The sequence below is a fragment of the Macaca thibetana genome, chromosome 13 (genome assembly GCF_024542745.1).
Source record: "Macaca thibetana thibetana isolate TM-01 chromosome 13, ASM2454274v1, whole genome shotgun sequence".
Taxonomy (NCBI): Eukaryota; Metazoa; Chordata; class Mammalia; order Primates; family Cercopithecidae; genus Macaca; species Macaca thibetana.
The window spans coordinates 19232650-19247083 of NC_065590.1; the positions used below are offsets into that span (position 1 = coordinate 19232650).

Consider the following 14434-nt stretch of genomic DNA (forward strand, 5'->3'; position numbering starts at 1 on the left):
CTCCGCACCCTACCTGAGGCACCTCCAGCTCCCCTTCTCTTCATTCAAGAGTAAAGAACCTCCCTCTGGGCTCCTACTCTTATTTAACTTACTTATCAGGGCTTGGGAGGCCAGTTTCACATCACTGTGAATTATCTTTGAAAGCCCCTATTTCCTAAACTGTATAGAACTTCCTCATCTTAGCTTTGCCTCCGTTGTCTTGAACTATATTTGAGCCAATGAAACCAAGTTTAGGGTTTTTTTTCCTGTATTTAGTCAAATCATGTGACATGGTGTATTACACGAAAACCCCACTGTTCTGAAGCAATAGGACAACACCCCTAAATGTCATAACTCATATCCTGCTAAGTTGTTTTATATACTTTATGAAGTTAAGAAATTCATCCAAAACTTACTGAAAGCACATATAACATGCAGACAAATATTTAGAAACATGAATAACTGATCAGCATAGAAAGAGGTTACTTTAAAAAAATGACAGCCTCTGGCCCTCTGGATCTCTATAATACCTACATGTTTGAATTAACGGAGCTTCTTTATGTGCCCTCTGAATGCTACTTTGGGGTCAAGCAGCTTCTCTACATTACATCTTCCGGTGGCAAGGCACAGGCCAGCTTAGAGACGGGCATGCCAGGCTCTGGCTGCCCCAGCAGCGGAAATTATTTTCTGTCCCAGATATCCCTGACAAACACAGTGCAGAGAAGAAGCAAAGCCAGTGGTGCCAAGGCCTCACATATCCGACTGAGTCACCTCCTGGGACTCCTCAGTGCCAAGTTTCCACTGAAGAATAAGGGGATCTTTAGTTGAAGCTAAGAAAGAACTTGAGAGCAATTAATTCAGCCTTCCCCTTCCATGAATGAAGGTGTCCTCGCCTGGATTCACTAAAAATACAGTAAGAAAGCTCCTTTACCCAATTTCTTTATTATAGAGGAATCATTTTTTAGGATGACGGCATTTCCAGGATGATAACATAACTAGGGCCTGAGGTTAATCTTTAAAAACAAGAAAATGGCCAGGTGCAGTGGCTTACACCTGCCTGTAATATCAGTGCTTTCCGAGGCTGAAGTAGGTCACTTGAGCCCAGGAGTTCAGGACCAGACTAGCCAACACAGGGAGACTGTCTCTAAAAAAACAAAAGCAAAAACAAACATACCACCACAACAAAACAAACCAAACACACAAAAATCCCAAGAAAACAACTCATTACTTTTGCTTGTTATCCAACACTGAGACTGGGCACTAGCCCCTTTTAGAGCTGGTGACAAGCTATATAACCTGAGGGCACCCTGGCAGGTGACTATTTGCAGGTAAGGGTTTAGAGCTTGAAAGAGTGGAAGAGCACATCCAAGACAAGCTAAAGGCAGAGGGAGTTCTAAAACTCAGGGTTCTGCCCAGCACTCCTGGGAGAACCTCACAGGCTTCACCTTTATTCTGAAGTCCAACCATCACAGCGAGTTTGGGAGCTTTCACACAGTACTGAATCTAATAAAATTCCAGCCAGAATGTTTTTCTGGCTTTGATTTATTTACTTTATTTTGGGAGGTGGGAGTGGAAGGCGGATGGAAGCTGGAAGTGAAAAGGCTGCTTTGGAGTGGGAAGCAGTTCCCTCTCCCATTCCCAGCAGGGACAGTCCTATGTCATGGACATAAACCCTGGGAAGCAGCTGCGATCTCTCTCGGGAGAGGGGAAAGAGAATGGAAGTCTTCTGAGCTACAGCCCCAAAATACAGAATTCCCTCTAGGAAGGCAGCTCACGATGCTGCAGTTAAAATCTAAAGGAAGGAAACTGGGTGTTTTTCTGCGTCCCAGCAGAACATCCTGGGCAGACTGGCATTGTTGTTAACTTCTCTACTCATGGATGGGCCCCACCAACCCTCCTCTTGAAGACACGCACCACTTGCATAAGGACTTACTGTGCTTGAGAGGCTTCCCGTAATCGACCTTTCTTCTCTCAGCAGATACTACCTTATTACTTATTCATGAAGAAAACAGATCATCTGGAAGGTTCTCTTTCAACCACCTCCCACCCATATGCTTAACTCTTCAGGCCTTCAGTCCCAACAAGGTCTGTCTGATGTCAGTCCATAAACTCACATCCAGACAGCCACTTTCCTTCTTTTTGGGTTCTTTCCCACGAACATTTTGTAAATAGGCTCCAGTTTCTGCTACATTAAAATGAATCTATCTTGAGTCACTCTCCAGCTACCATCACAGCTCTCTCCTCTTTTCAGACACCATTTTCTTTTTCGTCTGCTGCTTTTTTTTTTTTTTCCTTGAGATGGAGTCTCGCTCTGTCGTCCAGGCTGGAGTGCAGTAGCGCGATCTGAGTTCACTGCAAGCTCCGCATTCCTGGTTCACACCATTCTCCTGCCTCAGCCTCCCGAGTAGCTGGGACCACAGGCGCCCGCCACCTCGCCCGGCTAATTTTCTGTATTTTTAGTAGAGACGGGGTTTCACCGTGTTAGCCAGGATGGTCTCCATCTCCTGATCTCGTGATCCGCCCGCCTGGGCCTCCTAAAGTGCCGAGATTACAGGGATGAGCCACCACGCCCAGCCTCAGACACCATTTTCTAAAAGTTATCTCAACTCCTATTTACTCATTAACCTACTGCAGTCTGGAAACACCTCTTACAGTCACAGTCAGCTCTTAGAAGCCAAATCCAGAGGACATTTTTCAGTTCTTATCTTACATTTGACATTTTTAAATGACGCTTTCCTGGGAATTTTCTATTCCTTTGGCTTCCAGACCATCGTACTTTTATCCCTCTGGTCATCCCATTACCATCTCCTTTGCAAGAGCCTCTGCCTGGCTGTAGGTATGGCTACTCCCCAGCCTGACCTTGGTTTTTTGCTCTTCTCATTGTGCACATTCTCCCTGATGACTTCAACATTTCTCATGGCTCAACTACTTCCTCCCTGTTAGTGGCACTAGCTGGACCTTCTTAAACTTCACAATCATACATCGAATTGTCTGCTGATGTCTCCATACAGATATCGTCACAGGCGACTCAAACTCATGATGCCTAAAATAAACTTCCCTCCCCACTATGCCTAAATCCAATTCTTCCTCTTAATGTGCCCTCTCTCAGGCATGGCAACATTATCCAAGCAGGCGTGCCGCAGCCTCCTAGATAGAGTCCCTGTCTCCAGCCTGGTCCCCTTCAATCAAATCCAACAGAAACAGCCAGTAAGTAGTCTCTCTAAGGAACCTGCTATCACTACCCTGCTTAAACTCTTTACTGCACTGAGGACAGTCAGCATCCCTTAAGGTAACATACAAAACCCTACATCACCTGGCCCCATCTTTTTTTTTTTTTTTTTTTGAGACAGAGTTGTGCTCTGTTGCCCAGGCTGGAGGGCAGTGGAGCGATTTCAGCTCGCTGCAGTCTTCACTTCCTAGGTTCAAGTCATTTTCCTGCCTCAGCCTCCCAAGTAGCTGGGACAACAGGTGTGTGCCACCACGCTTGGCTAATTTTTGTATTTTTGGTAGAGATATGATTTCGCCATGTTGCCAAGATGGTCTTCAACTCCTGACCTCAAATGATCCGCCCATCTTGGCCTCCCGAAATGCTGGGATTACAAGTGTGAACCTACTGCGTCAGGCCCTACCTGGCTCCATCTATGTCCCCAAACCCTCATCCCTGGACACTTCCTGCTGCTCAGTTTACATAGCCTAAGAGGGACATACACACACCACACAGGCCCTCATCTCCACGCCGCTGCTCACGCTGACCTCGGCTGGGAAGGGCGTCCCTTCGCTAATGCTCACATCCTCAAACAACTCAGAAAACCCGTCCATACATTCCTAGTCGACTCTCCTGCCTGGATCCCACACTCCTCCTCAGGGATCCCATTATACATTCTCATTTACTCTGCGAGGATCCTTTTATGAGCTCCTGTTTCTAACCTCGTGGTGGGCAGGGACTAGATTCCTACTCATCTTTACGCTCCTTGGGCCTCTGCCTAATGGACACACTATATATTTAATAAAGTTTAGCTAAACTGAGGCCTATAGGAGGGGCCCTGTTATTCCTTACCTCTGAAAAGGAACAGGAAGCTCAGAATGAGGTTACATGGCTTTAAAAGTCACCCAAGGAGAAGTCTAGGGGGAAACCTAGAATGCATAAGCACACCAGCTAAAACAAGTCTTCTTGACAGCAGAAGGCCTCTCAGAGCTAAGCATGGTGGGAACAGGGAACATGCCTATGTTTTTCCTCTGTTACCCTAAGCCTGACAAAGTGTTACACAGTGGCCGGGCGCGGTGGCTCAAGCCTGTAATCCCAGCACTTTGGGAGGCCGAGACGGGCGGATCACGAGGTCAGGAGTTCGAGACCATCCTGGCTAACACGGTGAAACCCCGTCTCTACTAAAAAATACAAAAAACTAGCCGGGCGAGGTGGTGGGCGCCTGTAGTCCCGGCTACTCGGGAGGCTGAGGCAGGAGAATGGCGTAAAAACCCGGGAGGCGGAGCTTGCAGTGAGCTGAGATCCGGCCACTGCACTCCACCCTGGGCGACACAGCAAGACTCCGTCTCAAAAAAAAGACAAAACAAAAAAACAAAACAAAAAAAAACACAAAGTGTTACACAGTGTACAGCAAGTGCTTAGCAAACACGGGCTGGCTCACTATGATTGTGGAGAGATCACTTTCATTTATAGACTATGCAAGAGAGAGTTTGCTTCTCTCCAGCAGATGGAGCTACAACCCTGTGTTATCTCCAGCTCTGGGAACCCTGAGAGAAGAACCAGCCTTTTCCATCCATCCTTTGCCATGCTTCTTTTTGTCCTTTATTAGTCTCACACAGAAACAGCAATGACAGCCGGGTGCAGTGGTTCACGCCTGTAATCTCAGCACTTTGGGAGGCCAAGGCAAGCAGATCACTTGAGGTCAGGAGTTCAAAATCAGCCTGGCCAACATGGTGAAACCTCATCTCTACTAAAAAATACAAAAATCAGCCAGGTGTGGTAGTGGGTGCCTGTGATCCCGGTTGCCCAGGAGGCTGAGGCAGGAGAATCCCTTGAACCCGGGAGTCAGAGGTTGCAGTGAGCCCGAGATCATACTACTGCACTCCGCCTGAGCAACAGAGTAAGACTCTGTTTCAAAAAAAGAAAAAAAAAAAAAAAAGAAACAGCAACAAAATAGCAGGATAAATGTTTTCCACAGAATATTCTGAATGGACATAGATCTTTTTTAAAAACAATTTGTTCAATGCCCAACATACTTGCATATCTTTTCCTCCCAGGACTTTAAAAAAATCAGGGATAATTTCACCCAACTTGATTTGCCCAATCTATCAAGTGTGAATCAGTGTTTCTACCTTTATATACTCTTCATAGGTCCTTGCTATGAAAGTCATTTATAACCCAAAATGTTCACCATATTCATCTCTATGTATATACCCTATGTCACCTGGGAAAATATTAGTTTACTAACCATCTCTCATTTAAAAACAAAACCCTTTGGGCCAGGTGTGGTGGCTCACATCTGTGGTCCCGGAACTTTGGGAGGTCTAGGCGGGCGGATCATCTGAGGTCAGGAGTTCGAGACCAGCCTGCCCAACATGGTGAGACCCCATCTCTACTAAAAACAAAATACAAACATTAGCCAGGTGTGGTGGCAGGCACCTGTAATCCCAGCTACTCAGGAGGCTGAGGCAGGAGAATCGCTTGAACTCGGGAGGCAGAGGTTGGAGTGAGCCGAGGTCGCGCCACTGCACTCCAGCCTGGGAAATAAGAATGAAACTCCGTCACAAAACAAAACAAAAACATACCCCTTTTAAATATATTCTCAACATTGTCTTTTTTTTTTTTTTTTTTTTTGAGACGGAGTCTCGCTCTGTCGCCCAGGCTGGAGTGCAGTGGCCGGATCTCAGCTCACTGCAAGCTCCGCCTCCCGGGTTTACGCCATTCTCCTGCCTCAGCCTCCCGAGTAGCTGGGACTACAGGCGCCCGCCACCTCACCCGGCTAGTTTTTTTTGTATTTTTAGTAGAGACGGGGTTTCACCATGTTAGCCAGGATGGTCTCGATCTCCTGACCTTGTGATCCGCCCATCTCGGCCTCCCAAAGTGCTGGGATTACAGGCTTGAGCCATCTAAACATTGTCTTAAAGGATTTGAGCTTCTAAATAGAATATGAAAGAACAATTAAGGGCAAAATGTTCATAGGTGGTAATATCAGTAAAGCATAAAGTCCAAGCAAATTTCATTCTTCACTCAATTTATAATTTCATGGCATTCCCAGAAAACTTAGTGCTTACTGAAACTGTTGAAAAGTACTTCATGATGGTATCTTATTTATTTATTTATTTATTTATTTATTTATTTATTTATTTTTTTTTTTTTTTGAGACAAGATCTTGTTCTGCTGCCCAGGCTTGAGTGCCCAGGCAGTGGTGTGATCTTGGCTCACTGCAACCTCTGCCTCCTGGATTCAAACGATCCTTCCACCTTAGTCTCTCAAGTAGCTGGGACTGCAGGCGCGTGCCACCATACCTAGGAAATTTTTGTATTTTTAGTAGAAACGGGGTTTCATCATGTTGGCCAGGCTGGTCTCAAACTCCTGGACTCAAGTGATCCACCCACCTTGGCCTCCCAAAACTGCTGGGAGCCGATGATATCTGAAACAGATATCAACCTAAACACAGTTAGGTTCTATGTTCATCATTATACAAAGGTGTTTTTCTTTCTTATGTTCTTAACCAGCATCAAAGTCCTGTGGATGAATACTTCATGACATTCAGCATCTCTGGCCTTAGTCCATTTAGTGCCTATGGTACCCCTTTCCTCAAACCATCGAGATAAACTAAAAATGCCCCACAAGTTCCCACTTGCTCCTTAGGGAACAGTTCCAGATCCACTGAGGACGACAGACTCAGAGGATTTCTGAGGCCAGTAAGCATTAATGCCAAAAGTGCTCACTAAAGTACCTAAGGGAACCACTTGTCAGGGTTTGGCTTAACTCATTAATATTATACAACATTGAATACTATTAAAATTAAAGCACTGTAACTAAATTCATTTATCAACTTTACATTTTAATCAAGGAAGTCCCCAATCTGAAGCTCTGTCAAGAAAACAGTGTCAGCATATAGCAAGCTTTATTTATTTATTTATTTATTTATTTATTTATTTATTGAGATGGAGTTTTACTCTTGTTGCCTAGACTGGAGTGCAATGGTGCAATCTTGGCTCACTGCAACCTCCATCCCCTGGGTTCAAGCAATTCTGTTGCCTCAGCCTCCCTAGTAGCTGGGATTACAGGCATGCGCCACTGCTCCTGGGTAATTTTGTATTTTTAGTAGAGATGGGGTTCCACCATGTTGGTCAGGCTGGTCTTGAACTCCTGACCTCAGGTGACCTGCCTGCCTCGGCCTCCCAAACTTCTAGGATTACAGGCATGAGCCACCGTGCTCGGCCTATAGCAAGCCTCTTCTAAACACAGTAACATCTAAGAAAGAGCCCTGAATAGCACTTAGTCCTAAAAGCTCCTAAGGTCTGGGGGCCTTTCTGAGTTTGGGAAAGCTACTGTAAAAGAAAAATCTGAGGAACAATACAATTTTAAAGAATTTATTTAAGTAAGAAGCAATTCATCAATTGGGGAACACTAGACCAAAAAAGTTTCAGTGTCCCAATGACAAAACATCAGAGACAAGTATTTACTGGGAAACGCAGAAGCAAAATAAATAAATTATTTGATTCATTTGAAATTACAGAATTGCCTTTTGTTAAAGGTACCTTGTTGGAAAGCCCCTAGTCACTTAGTCGTATGTTAGTTGGCAGCTTATGACTGGCGGGGGCTAAGTTTTACTTCTAACATAAACATTTATCAAAATGACTCTACTCGTTCTGCGTAGGTTTGCAATTTAAATAAGGCTGAGGTAACATATAAGGCTTAACTGGTTTTGTGTGCTCAGAGATTCTACAGGCCTGGTCTTCATTTTAACTTCCTTTAACAATACTCATTCCAATACCGACTCAGACCCAAACCTGCCTTGGGGAGCAGAAGGAAGCCATGTTGCAAATTCCATGGCAATACTGTGAGAAGATTCTGGCAGCCCAGGGACACGAAAAGAGAGGAACAACCTTGGCAGAGGCCACAATACTGGAGTGAGAGGGCCCTGATGGCCGAGCTGGAATCCCACAAGTAATGGGGAGGCATTGTTCATACCCAAGTGTTCTTAAATTAAATGTGGTCTGCTTAGATACTCCAACTCAGTACTGAATCAAAGCCCCATTCCCCTCCTGAAACTCTCTCTCCTCCATGCAATAGGGACCACTATGGACCCAATGGTTCTAGTCCAAGCCAGAAACATGAGAGTCATCTTCAACAACTTAATCATCCTCACACACCTCCCAGTGTCCAGCTGCAAAGTCCTTTTTTCTCTGCCTCTTAACTGTCCCTGAATCTATTTACTACTTTATATCTGTACAGGCTGCACCTACTTCTGGCACCATCACCTCTTATGTGGATTAATGCAACAGCCCTCTAACTGGTCTCTGAACATCCACTCTTTCCTAATCACTGCTCCCAAACCACCTCTACTCTGAGCTACCGTGACACTGCCTTCTGGGTGGTCATGTCATCCACATGGGTACCCATGTCATCCACTCTCTCCTTCAGATAACAGATCTAGTTGTCCTGACCACCTAACAGTCACCTACCTTGATTGACTAGGCATGGTGCTTGTTCCTATCCTCTGGCCACAATGACTGGTCCTGGTCCATTTGGACAATGGACTCGAACTAAGTTAATCAGATTCTGTTTCTCAAAGACTAGAAATCTGAGTAGAGACTAACACCCTGCAATTAGAGGAAGTCAACTCAGAGCACCGCTCTATGGAGAAATCCCACAAGTTCTGCAGAGATGCCAGGAAAGCCCTAGTTGTTTGCCCTTCTCTGAGACCTGTAAGGTCAGCCCATTCTTCAATTCTGGGAGCAACCCCTCTATTTTTCCAGTAAATTTCTTTTAAGCTTCTGTTTGCCTGAGTCTATTCCTGTTGTTGATAATCAAGGAAACTACAGTCCCAGTAAAAACGAACCTGGCTGTCCTTGCCCACCCAGCATCCCCCAGCTCCAGCCCTCGCTGCACAGGCCGCAGCCCTGCAGATCTGCCTGTCTCAACAGCCCTCCTGGCCTGGTAACTCCTGCCGTCCTCCCTAAACTCTTCTAGGGATGATTCCCGTCCACGCTTGGACTCGGTCAAGAGGTCGCTTCCTCTGGGAAGTTCTCCAGAAGGCCCTCTTGCTCCACAGGAATTTGCCTGTGTCCTTTAGTCTGACCTCAAGTTACAAGTGATGATTCCTGTTCACAGCTGTGCCCCATGCCAGTCATGCCTGGCAGAGGGCAGTCTCACTGTGAATACTGCCAAACAAATGAGCAAATGAGGAAATCAGAAACACTTCAAATGAGTATTAAGGGAAGTGTAACATAAGTTTTAAAAAAAATGTATTTCTCTGGAATCAAGAGCCTCTAGACATCTAATATTAAATTAATTGTATTTTAATAATAATTCATACTCCAAATCATTTGACCATGTTTTTGCTTTGTGAAAATTCTTAAGTTGTGCATTTAAGATTTGTGCACTCTTGTATTTTACACATTAATAAATTTTTGTTTGTTTGTTTGTTTGTTTGAGACGGAGTCTCGCTCTGTCACCCAGGCTAGAGTGCAGTGGCGCGATCTCAGCTCACTGCAAGCTCCACCTCCTGGGTTCATGCCATTCTCCTGCCTCAGCCTCCAGAGCAGCTGGGACCACAGGCACCCGCCACCACGCCCGGCTACTTTTTTGTATTTTTAATAGAGACGGGGTTTCACTGTGTTTGCCAGGATGGTCTCGATCTCCTGACCTCATGATCCGCCCACCTCGGCCTCCCAAAGTGCTGGGATTACAGGCGTGAGCCACCGCGCCCGGCCAATAAAATTTTTAAAAACACATTTAACATCACTGAAAATCATAGATATAGACTAGTAATAACTTCATATGCTTGGAAACATTATATAGTGGTAGAAGGTACACTGACTACAAGTAAAATTATAGTCTTAATCATGCCACTTATAAGAGCTGTGACATCTTGGTTCGATAAGAATTCTTTATATTCAGCTTTAATAACCATAGAACAACATAATTACCATTTTGTCCAAATCTCAGGGCTACAGAATAGATTTTTTAAAATAATAAAGGTGAATATTCAAACATAAATTGTTTTTGTTACAAAATTCAGAATCATCTCAAAATGAATGTTAGTTAAACCAGTTAAAAAAAAATTGGACTTCGGAAAACACGACACTTTGGCATGAAACTGCCTACAAAATTCCATGAATGCATACCAAAAAGTGATATAGGATAATAAATCCAGGATGCTAACCTGAAATTTAAGACTAAATTTATTACTGAGGAACAAAAAAAGGATATCCCTTCATCATCATTTTTTCTTTGTAAACTAGATTTAAAAATTATTTACATTTCATGGCCGGGAGCGGTGGCTCACGCCTGTAATCCCAGCAATTTGAGAGGCCAAGGTGGGCGGATCACGAGGTCAGGAGATTGAGACCATTCTGGCCTTGGTGACAGGGAAGACTCCATCTCAAAAAAAAAAAAAAAAAAAAAAAAAAATTTACATTTCGTGAACCAAGACAAACATTTCTTAAGTTCATGATAACTGAAATGCTTTTAAGAGTTCAGCTAAGGCATTAACCTTCTGGCTGCAGTAATCTCAGAGAAGGGGAGTAGAGGAAAGCACAGATATTCCTTATTTCATATGGTGGAGATACTATAACATTTAAAACCATTTCAAAATAAGTGCTTGCATTTAAAGAGAGTATAACAAATTGTGAATGGATGTACAGATTAAAAATAAATGAATCTTTACGTATACACATGCTAATAAGCTCTTACAAATAATTTAATGATAAAATGAATCATAATTAGAAATGGTGAGTAATTGGCAATTTTATTGTATACCTCTCTATAGTATCAAAACATAAAAGCTGGGCGCGGTGGCTCACGCATGTAATCCCAGCACTTTGGGAGGCCGACGCGGGTAGATCATGAAGTCAGGAGTTCGAGACCAGCCTGGCCAAGATGGTGAAACCCCGTCTCTACTAAAAAATACAAAAATCAGCCAGGCGTGATGATGGGCAACTATAATCCCAGCTACTCGGGAGGCTGAGGCAGGAGAATCACTTGAACTTGGGAGGCAGAGTTTGCAGTGAGCCGAGACCGCACCACTGCACTCCAGCCTGGGCAACAGAACAAGATAAGACTCTGTCTCAAAAAACAAAAGAAAACAAAACAAAACATACAATCTCAGAACTTTATTCCTCAGAAAAAATTGATTTTCATTTTTTAACTGCTGAGCCAGAACATTTTATTAAGTTCTCAGAAATGCTAAGCAGCTTGTAAGAACATCTGAAGCACCTTTTTTCTCTCTTACTTAAAAAATAAAGTACTACAATATAGAGAAATTCATGTTTATTAAGAGTGTAAAATACATTTTAAGAATGTAAAAACATTTAGTTATTGTAAAAATTAACTTTTGAGCAAATGCAAGTGTTAACCTGCCCTTACCCACTTTGTACCACTAAAACAGGGGTAAGCAGAAAACAAATACATATACACTGAAAACTTCCATTTTCATGTCAGTGAATATTTACCCAGTGACTACCATATCACTAACTGCTATAGGTACGGGGCACCTAAGGATAGATAAGGCAGAACCCGGAGTAACTTCCTAGACTGCGATGTACACACAAAACATATTGCAATATTCTGTGACACAGCAGAGGCAGCATTTGCAAAGCGCTACGAAATGCAGAAGCAGCAAGAAAGGCCTAGGCCTTACCGGATTCGTCATGGAAGTGAGTCTATATTAGCTGTGGTTCACGAAGTGGGACAGGGAAAGGGAATTCTCAGAGAGTAACTTGAAAGAGCGCTGACTTAGCAGTGTGTCAGGCACTGTGCTAGCTTCTCAGGCAATAGCAGTAAGACTCAGTTATCTGATTTCAAACGAGCTTATGGTTCAAGGGAGACACAAGAAAAGAATCATAAAACATGCTGAGTACACTCACAGTTCTGAGATCGTACTGTTTTCTGGAAGTTTAAAACCCATTTTCAAGGAATTTGGACGTACTAGTGAAGATCAAACAATGGTATAAGGAAATGGGAAGCTGTGGCAGCCATGCGCATCCCTGTTTGGGATGGTCAGAAACTCCTGTTGGCACTTTCCCCCCTACCTCAGGGAGTTCTCCCTGTCCTTGAATCCTGATCGCTCTGTACCTCTTTTTGGATATTTACCATATGTTGCCATGTATCACGATAAATCTGAGACTTATTTACTCTTCCCTACTAGAATATAACCTCTGAGACTGGGAACTTTGTCCCTTAGCTTCTTAGCCACTGTAATGTGAGTCATAAGGCTCACTCTAAAGGGCATTTTAACTTGTGGCCGGGCACAGGGGCTCACGCCTGTAATCCCAGCACTCTGGGAGGCCAAGGCAGGCAAATCATGAGGTCAGGAGTTCGAGTCCAGCCTGGCCAATATGGTGAAACCCTGTCTCTAATAAAAATACAAAAATTAGCCAGGTGTGGTGGCAGATGCCTGTAATCCCAGCTACTTGGGAGGCTGAGGCAGAAGAATTGCTTGAACCCGGGAGGCGGAGGTTGCAGTGAGCCAAGATCATGCCACTGCACTTCAGCCTGGGCGACAGAGCGAGACTGCATCTCAAAAAAAAAAAACTTGTTAGCCGGTGAGGCGCATGCCTGTTAATTCCAGCTACTCAGAAGGCTGAGGCAGGAGGATTGCTTGAGCCCAGGATCAAGACCAGCCTGAGAAATACAGCGAGACCCTGTCTCAACAAAACAAAACTTGCAGAGTTGACCCATAACTGGTACTGACCCAGACCCACTCTGACAAGTTCTATTCTATTCCTTTTACAGGAATGAATAAAACCTGATACCTATTCGCTCTCATTCAGTCAAGGTGATGATCTTAAAGACTTCAAAAAATTATTTTCACATACGTAAATACTAAAACCTTAGCAAGAACAGTACTAAAATGAGTAAGAAAACCCTGTAACTGGTAATAAGTCTCTGTCACTGCTTCCAGACTAACACTGACATGAAGACCAGCCCTTTCCCCACTCTCCCAGGAAAAGAAAGACTTCAAATCCTGGCCCCAGGTGCCTGCTTCCTGATCAGGTGCGAGCACACGTGCCTATTAACATTATCTTGCTGCTTTTTTCTGTCCTGTTGCCAACCTCTTGGTTTGGTTTTGGCTACAAAATAAAAAACGCTGTATCGCATGCCATCCAAACAGCCAAAATGAATACTACCACGCACACACACACAAATGCACAAAAGGAGAAAGACTAAACAACCCTGATGACTTAGGATTGATTTCTGCAATAGTTATTACAAATCAAAACATAAAATACTTTCAAGAATAAAGATAAACGGTGCCTAAAGGGAAGCTGGAGAACAAGACGAGGGTTGCAGCAAACCCTGCACCTCTAACATCAGTGTTCACCCAGACCACTTAGCCCAACAGCCTGACTGTGACAAATGCAGGAATTTGGAGTAAGAAAATGCACCAGAGCAAAAGGGCCTCCATATTAAATTTCAAGAAGAATGTTCTCTGATGAAAGAGAGAGGAAGAGCTAGAAACATCTGGATGGCTAACACAGCTTTAAACAAAGAAGGAACAGCACCTGCTAGGCTGCAGCTCTGTGATCCGTAAGGGCAGCAAATCTCTACTACTTCAGTTAACTGAGAGGACTCAGGTTTCACAGTCATCAACACCAGGCTGATTAACTCTTTTGCATTTTTTTGAAGAATGGTTAGCTCACATTCTAACGAGCATGTAACTATGTTTGTAAGAGGATCAAAAAACAAATAACCCCAGGCTGAAAAACCCCTCCTCCATCCTCCCCAACCTTGTAGGGGAAGTTACAAATGATTAAACAAAGTAGCTAGGAAAAAAAAGGGTGAGAGAAGTTATCTGTAAGATTGAGAACCCCAAGAGTGTTCAGGCTTGTTACTAAGAAATATAACCTACAATGAGAAACAGCAGGTAATACTTCAAAAGTAAGAAGAGTATCCTGCCAAATTTCAAAGCACACTTTTACAAATTATTAAATTTCAGCCTAAAAAATAGCAAGGCACTGTAAAAATCAAAATGATATTTAGTCCCCAAGTCAATGACCAAAAATCTGAAGCAGAATCTTTATTACGTTTCCAACCCTGGAACACAGTTTCCATAAAAGCCATACAGTAAATTCCATATAAATAAAATCATGACCAACCCACAAAAGCTTCCTTCATCAAAAAAAATGTAGCTGAAAAAGGAGATGGGGTAGCAGCAATCAGGGACATGGAAACCAAAGAGTTTGGTTCAAGTGTTTACTCTGGTTTACCGGGAATGATGGCCTTGGACAAATTATT

General features: G+C 43.7%; 1 protein-coding gene across 9 annotated transcripts in view; it reads right to left on the bottom strand.

Annotated features, from left to right (window-relative positions):
• LIMS1 (LIM zinc finger domain containing 1) overlaps positions 1 to 14434 on the bottom strand; it is a 153425-nt gene that overhangs the window by 98818 nt on the left and 40173 nt on the right. The window contains exon 1 of one of the 9 annotated variants that reach the window (XM_050753081.1): positions 514 to 4481. The exons of 6 other annotated variants lie outside the window; for them this stretch is intronic. The gene's annotated coding sequence lies outside the window, so the exon portion shown is untranslated. Of the gene's footprint in view, positions 1 to 13; positions 4482 to 14434 lie in introns of those variants that run through there. 2 more of the 9 variants (XM_050753080.1, XM_050753079.1) reach the window with 2 other exon arrangements.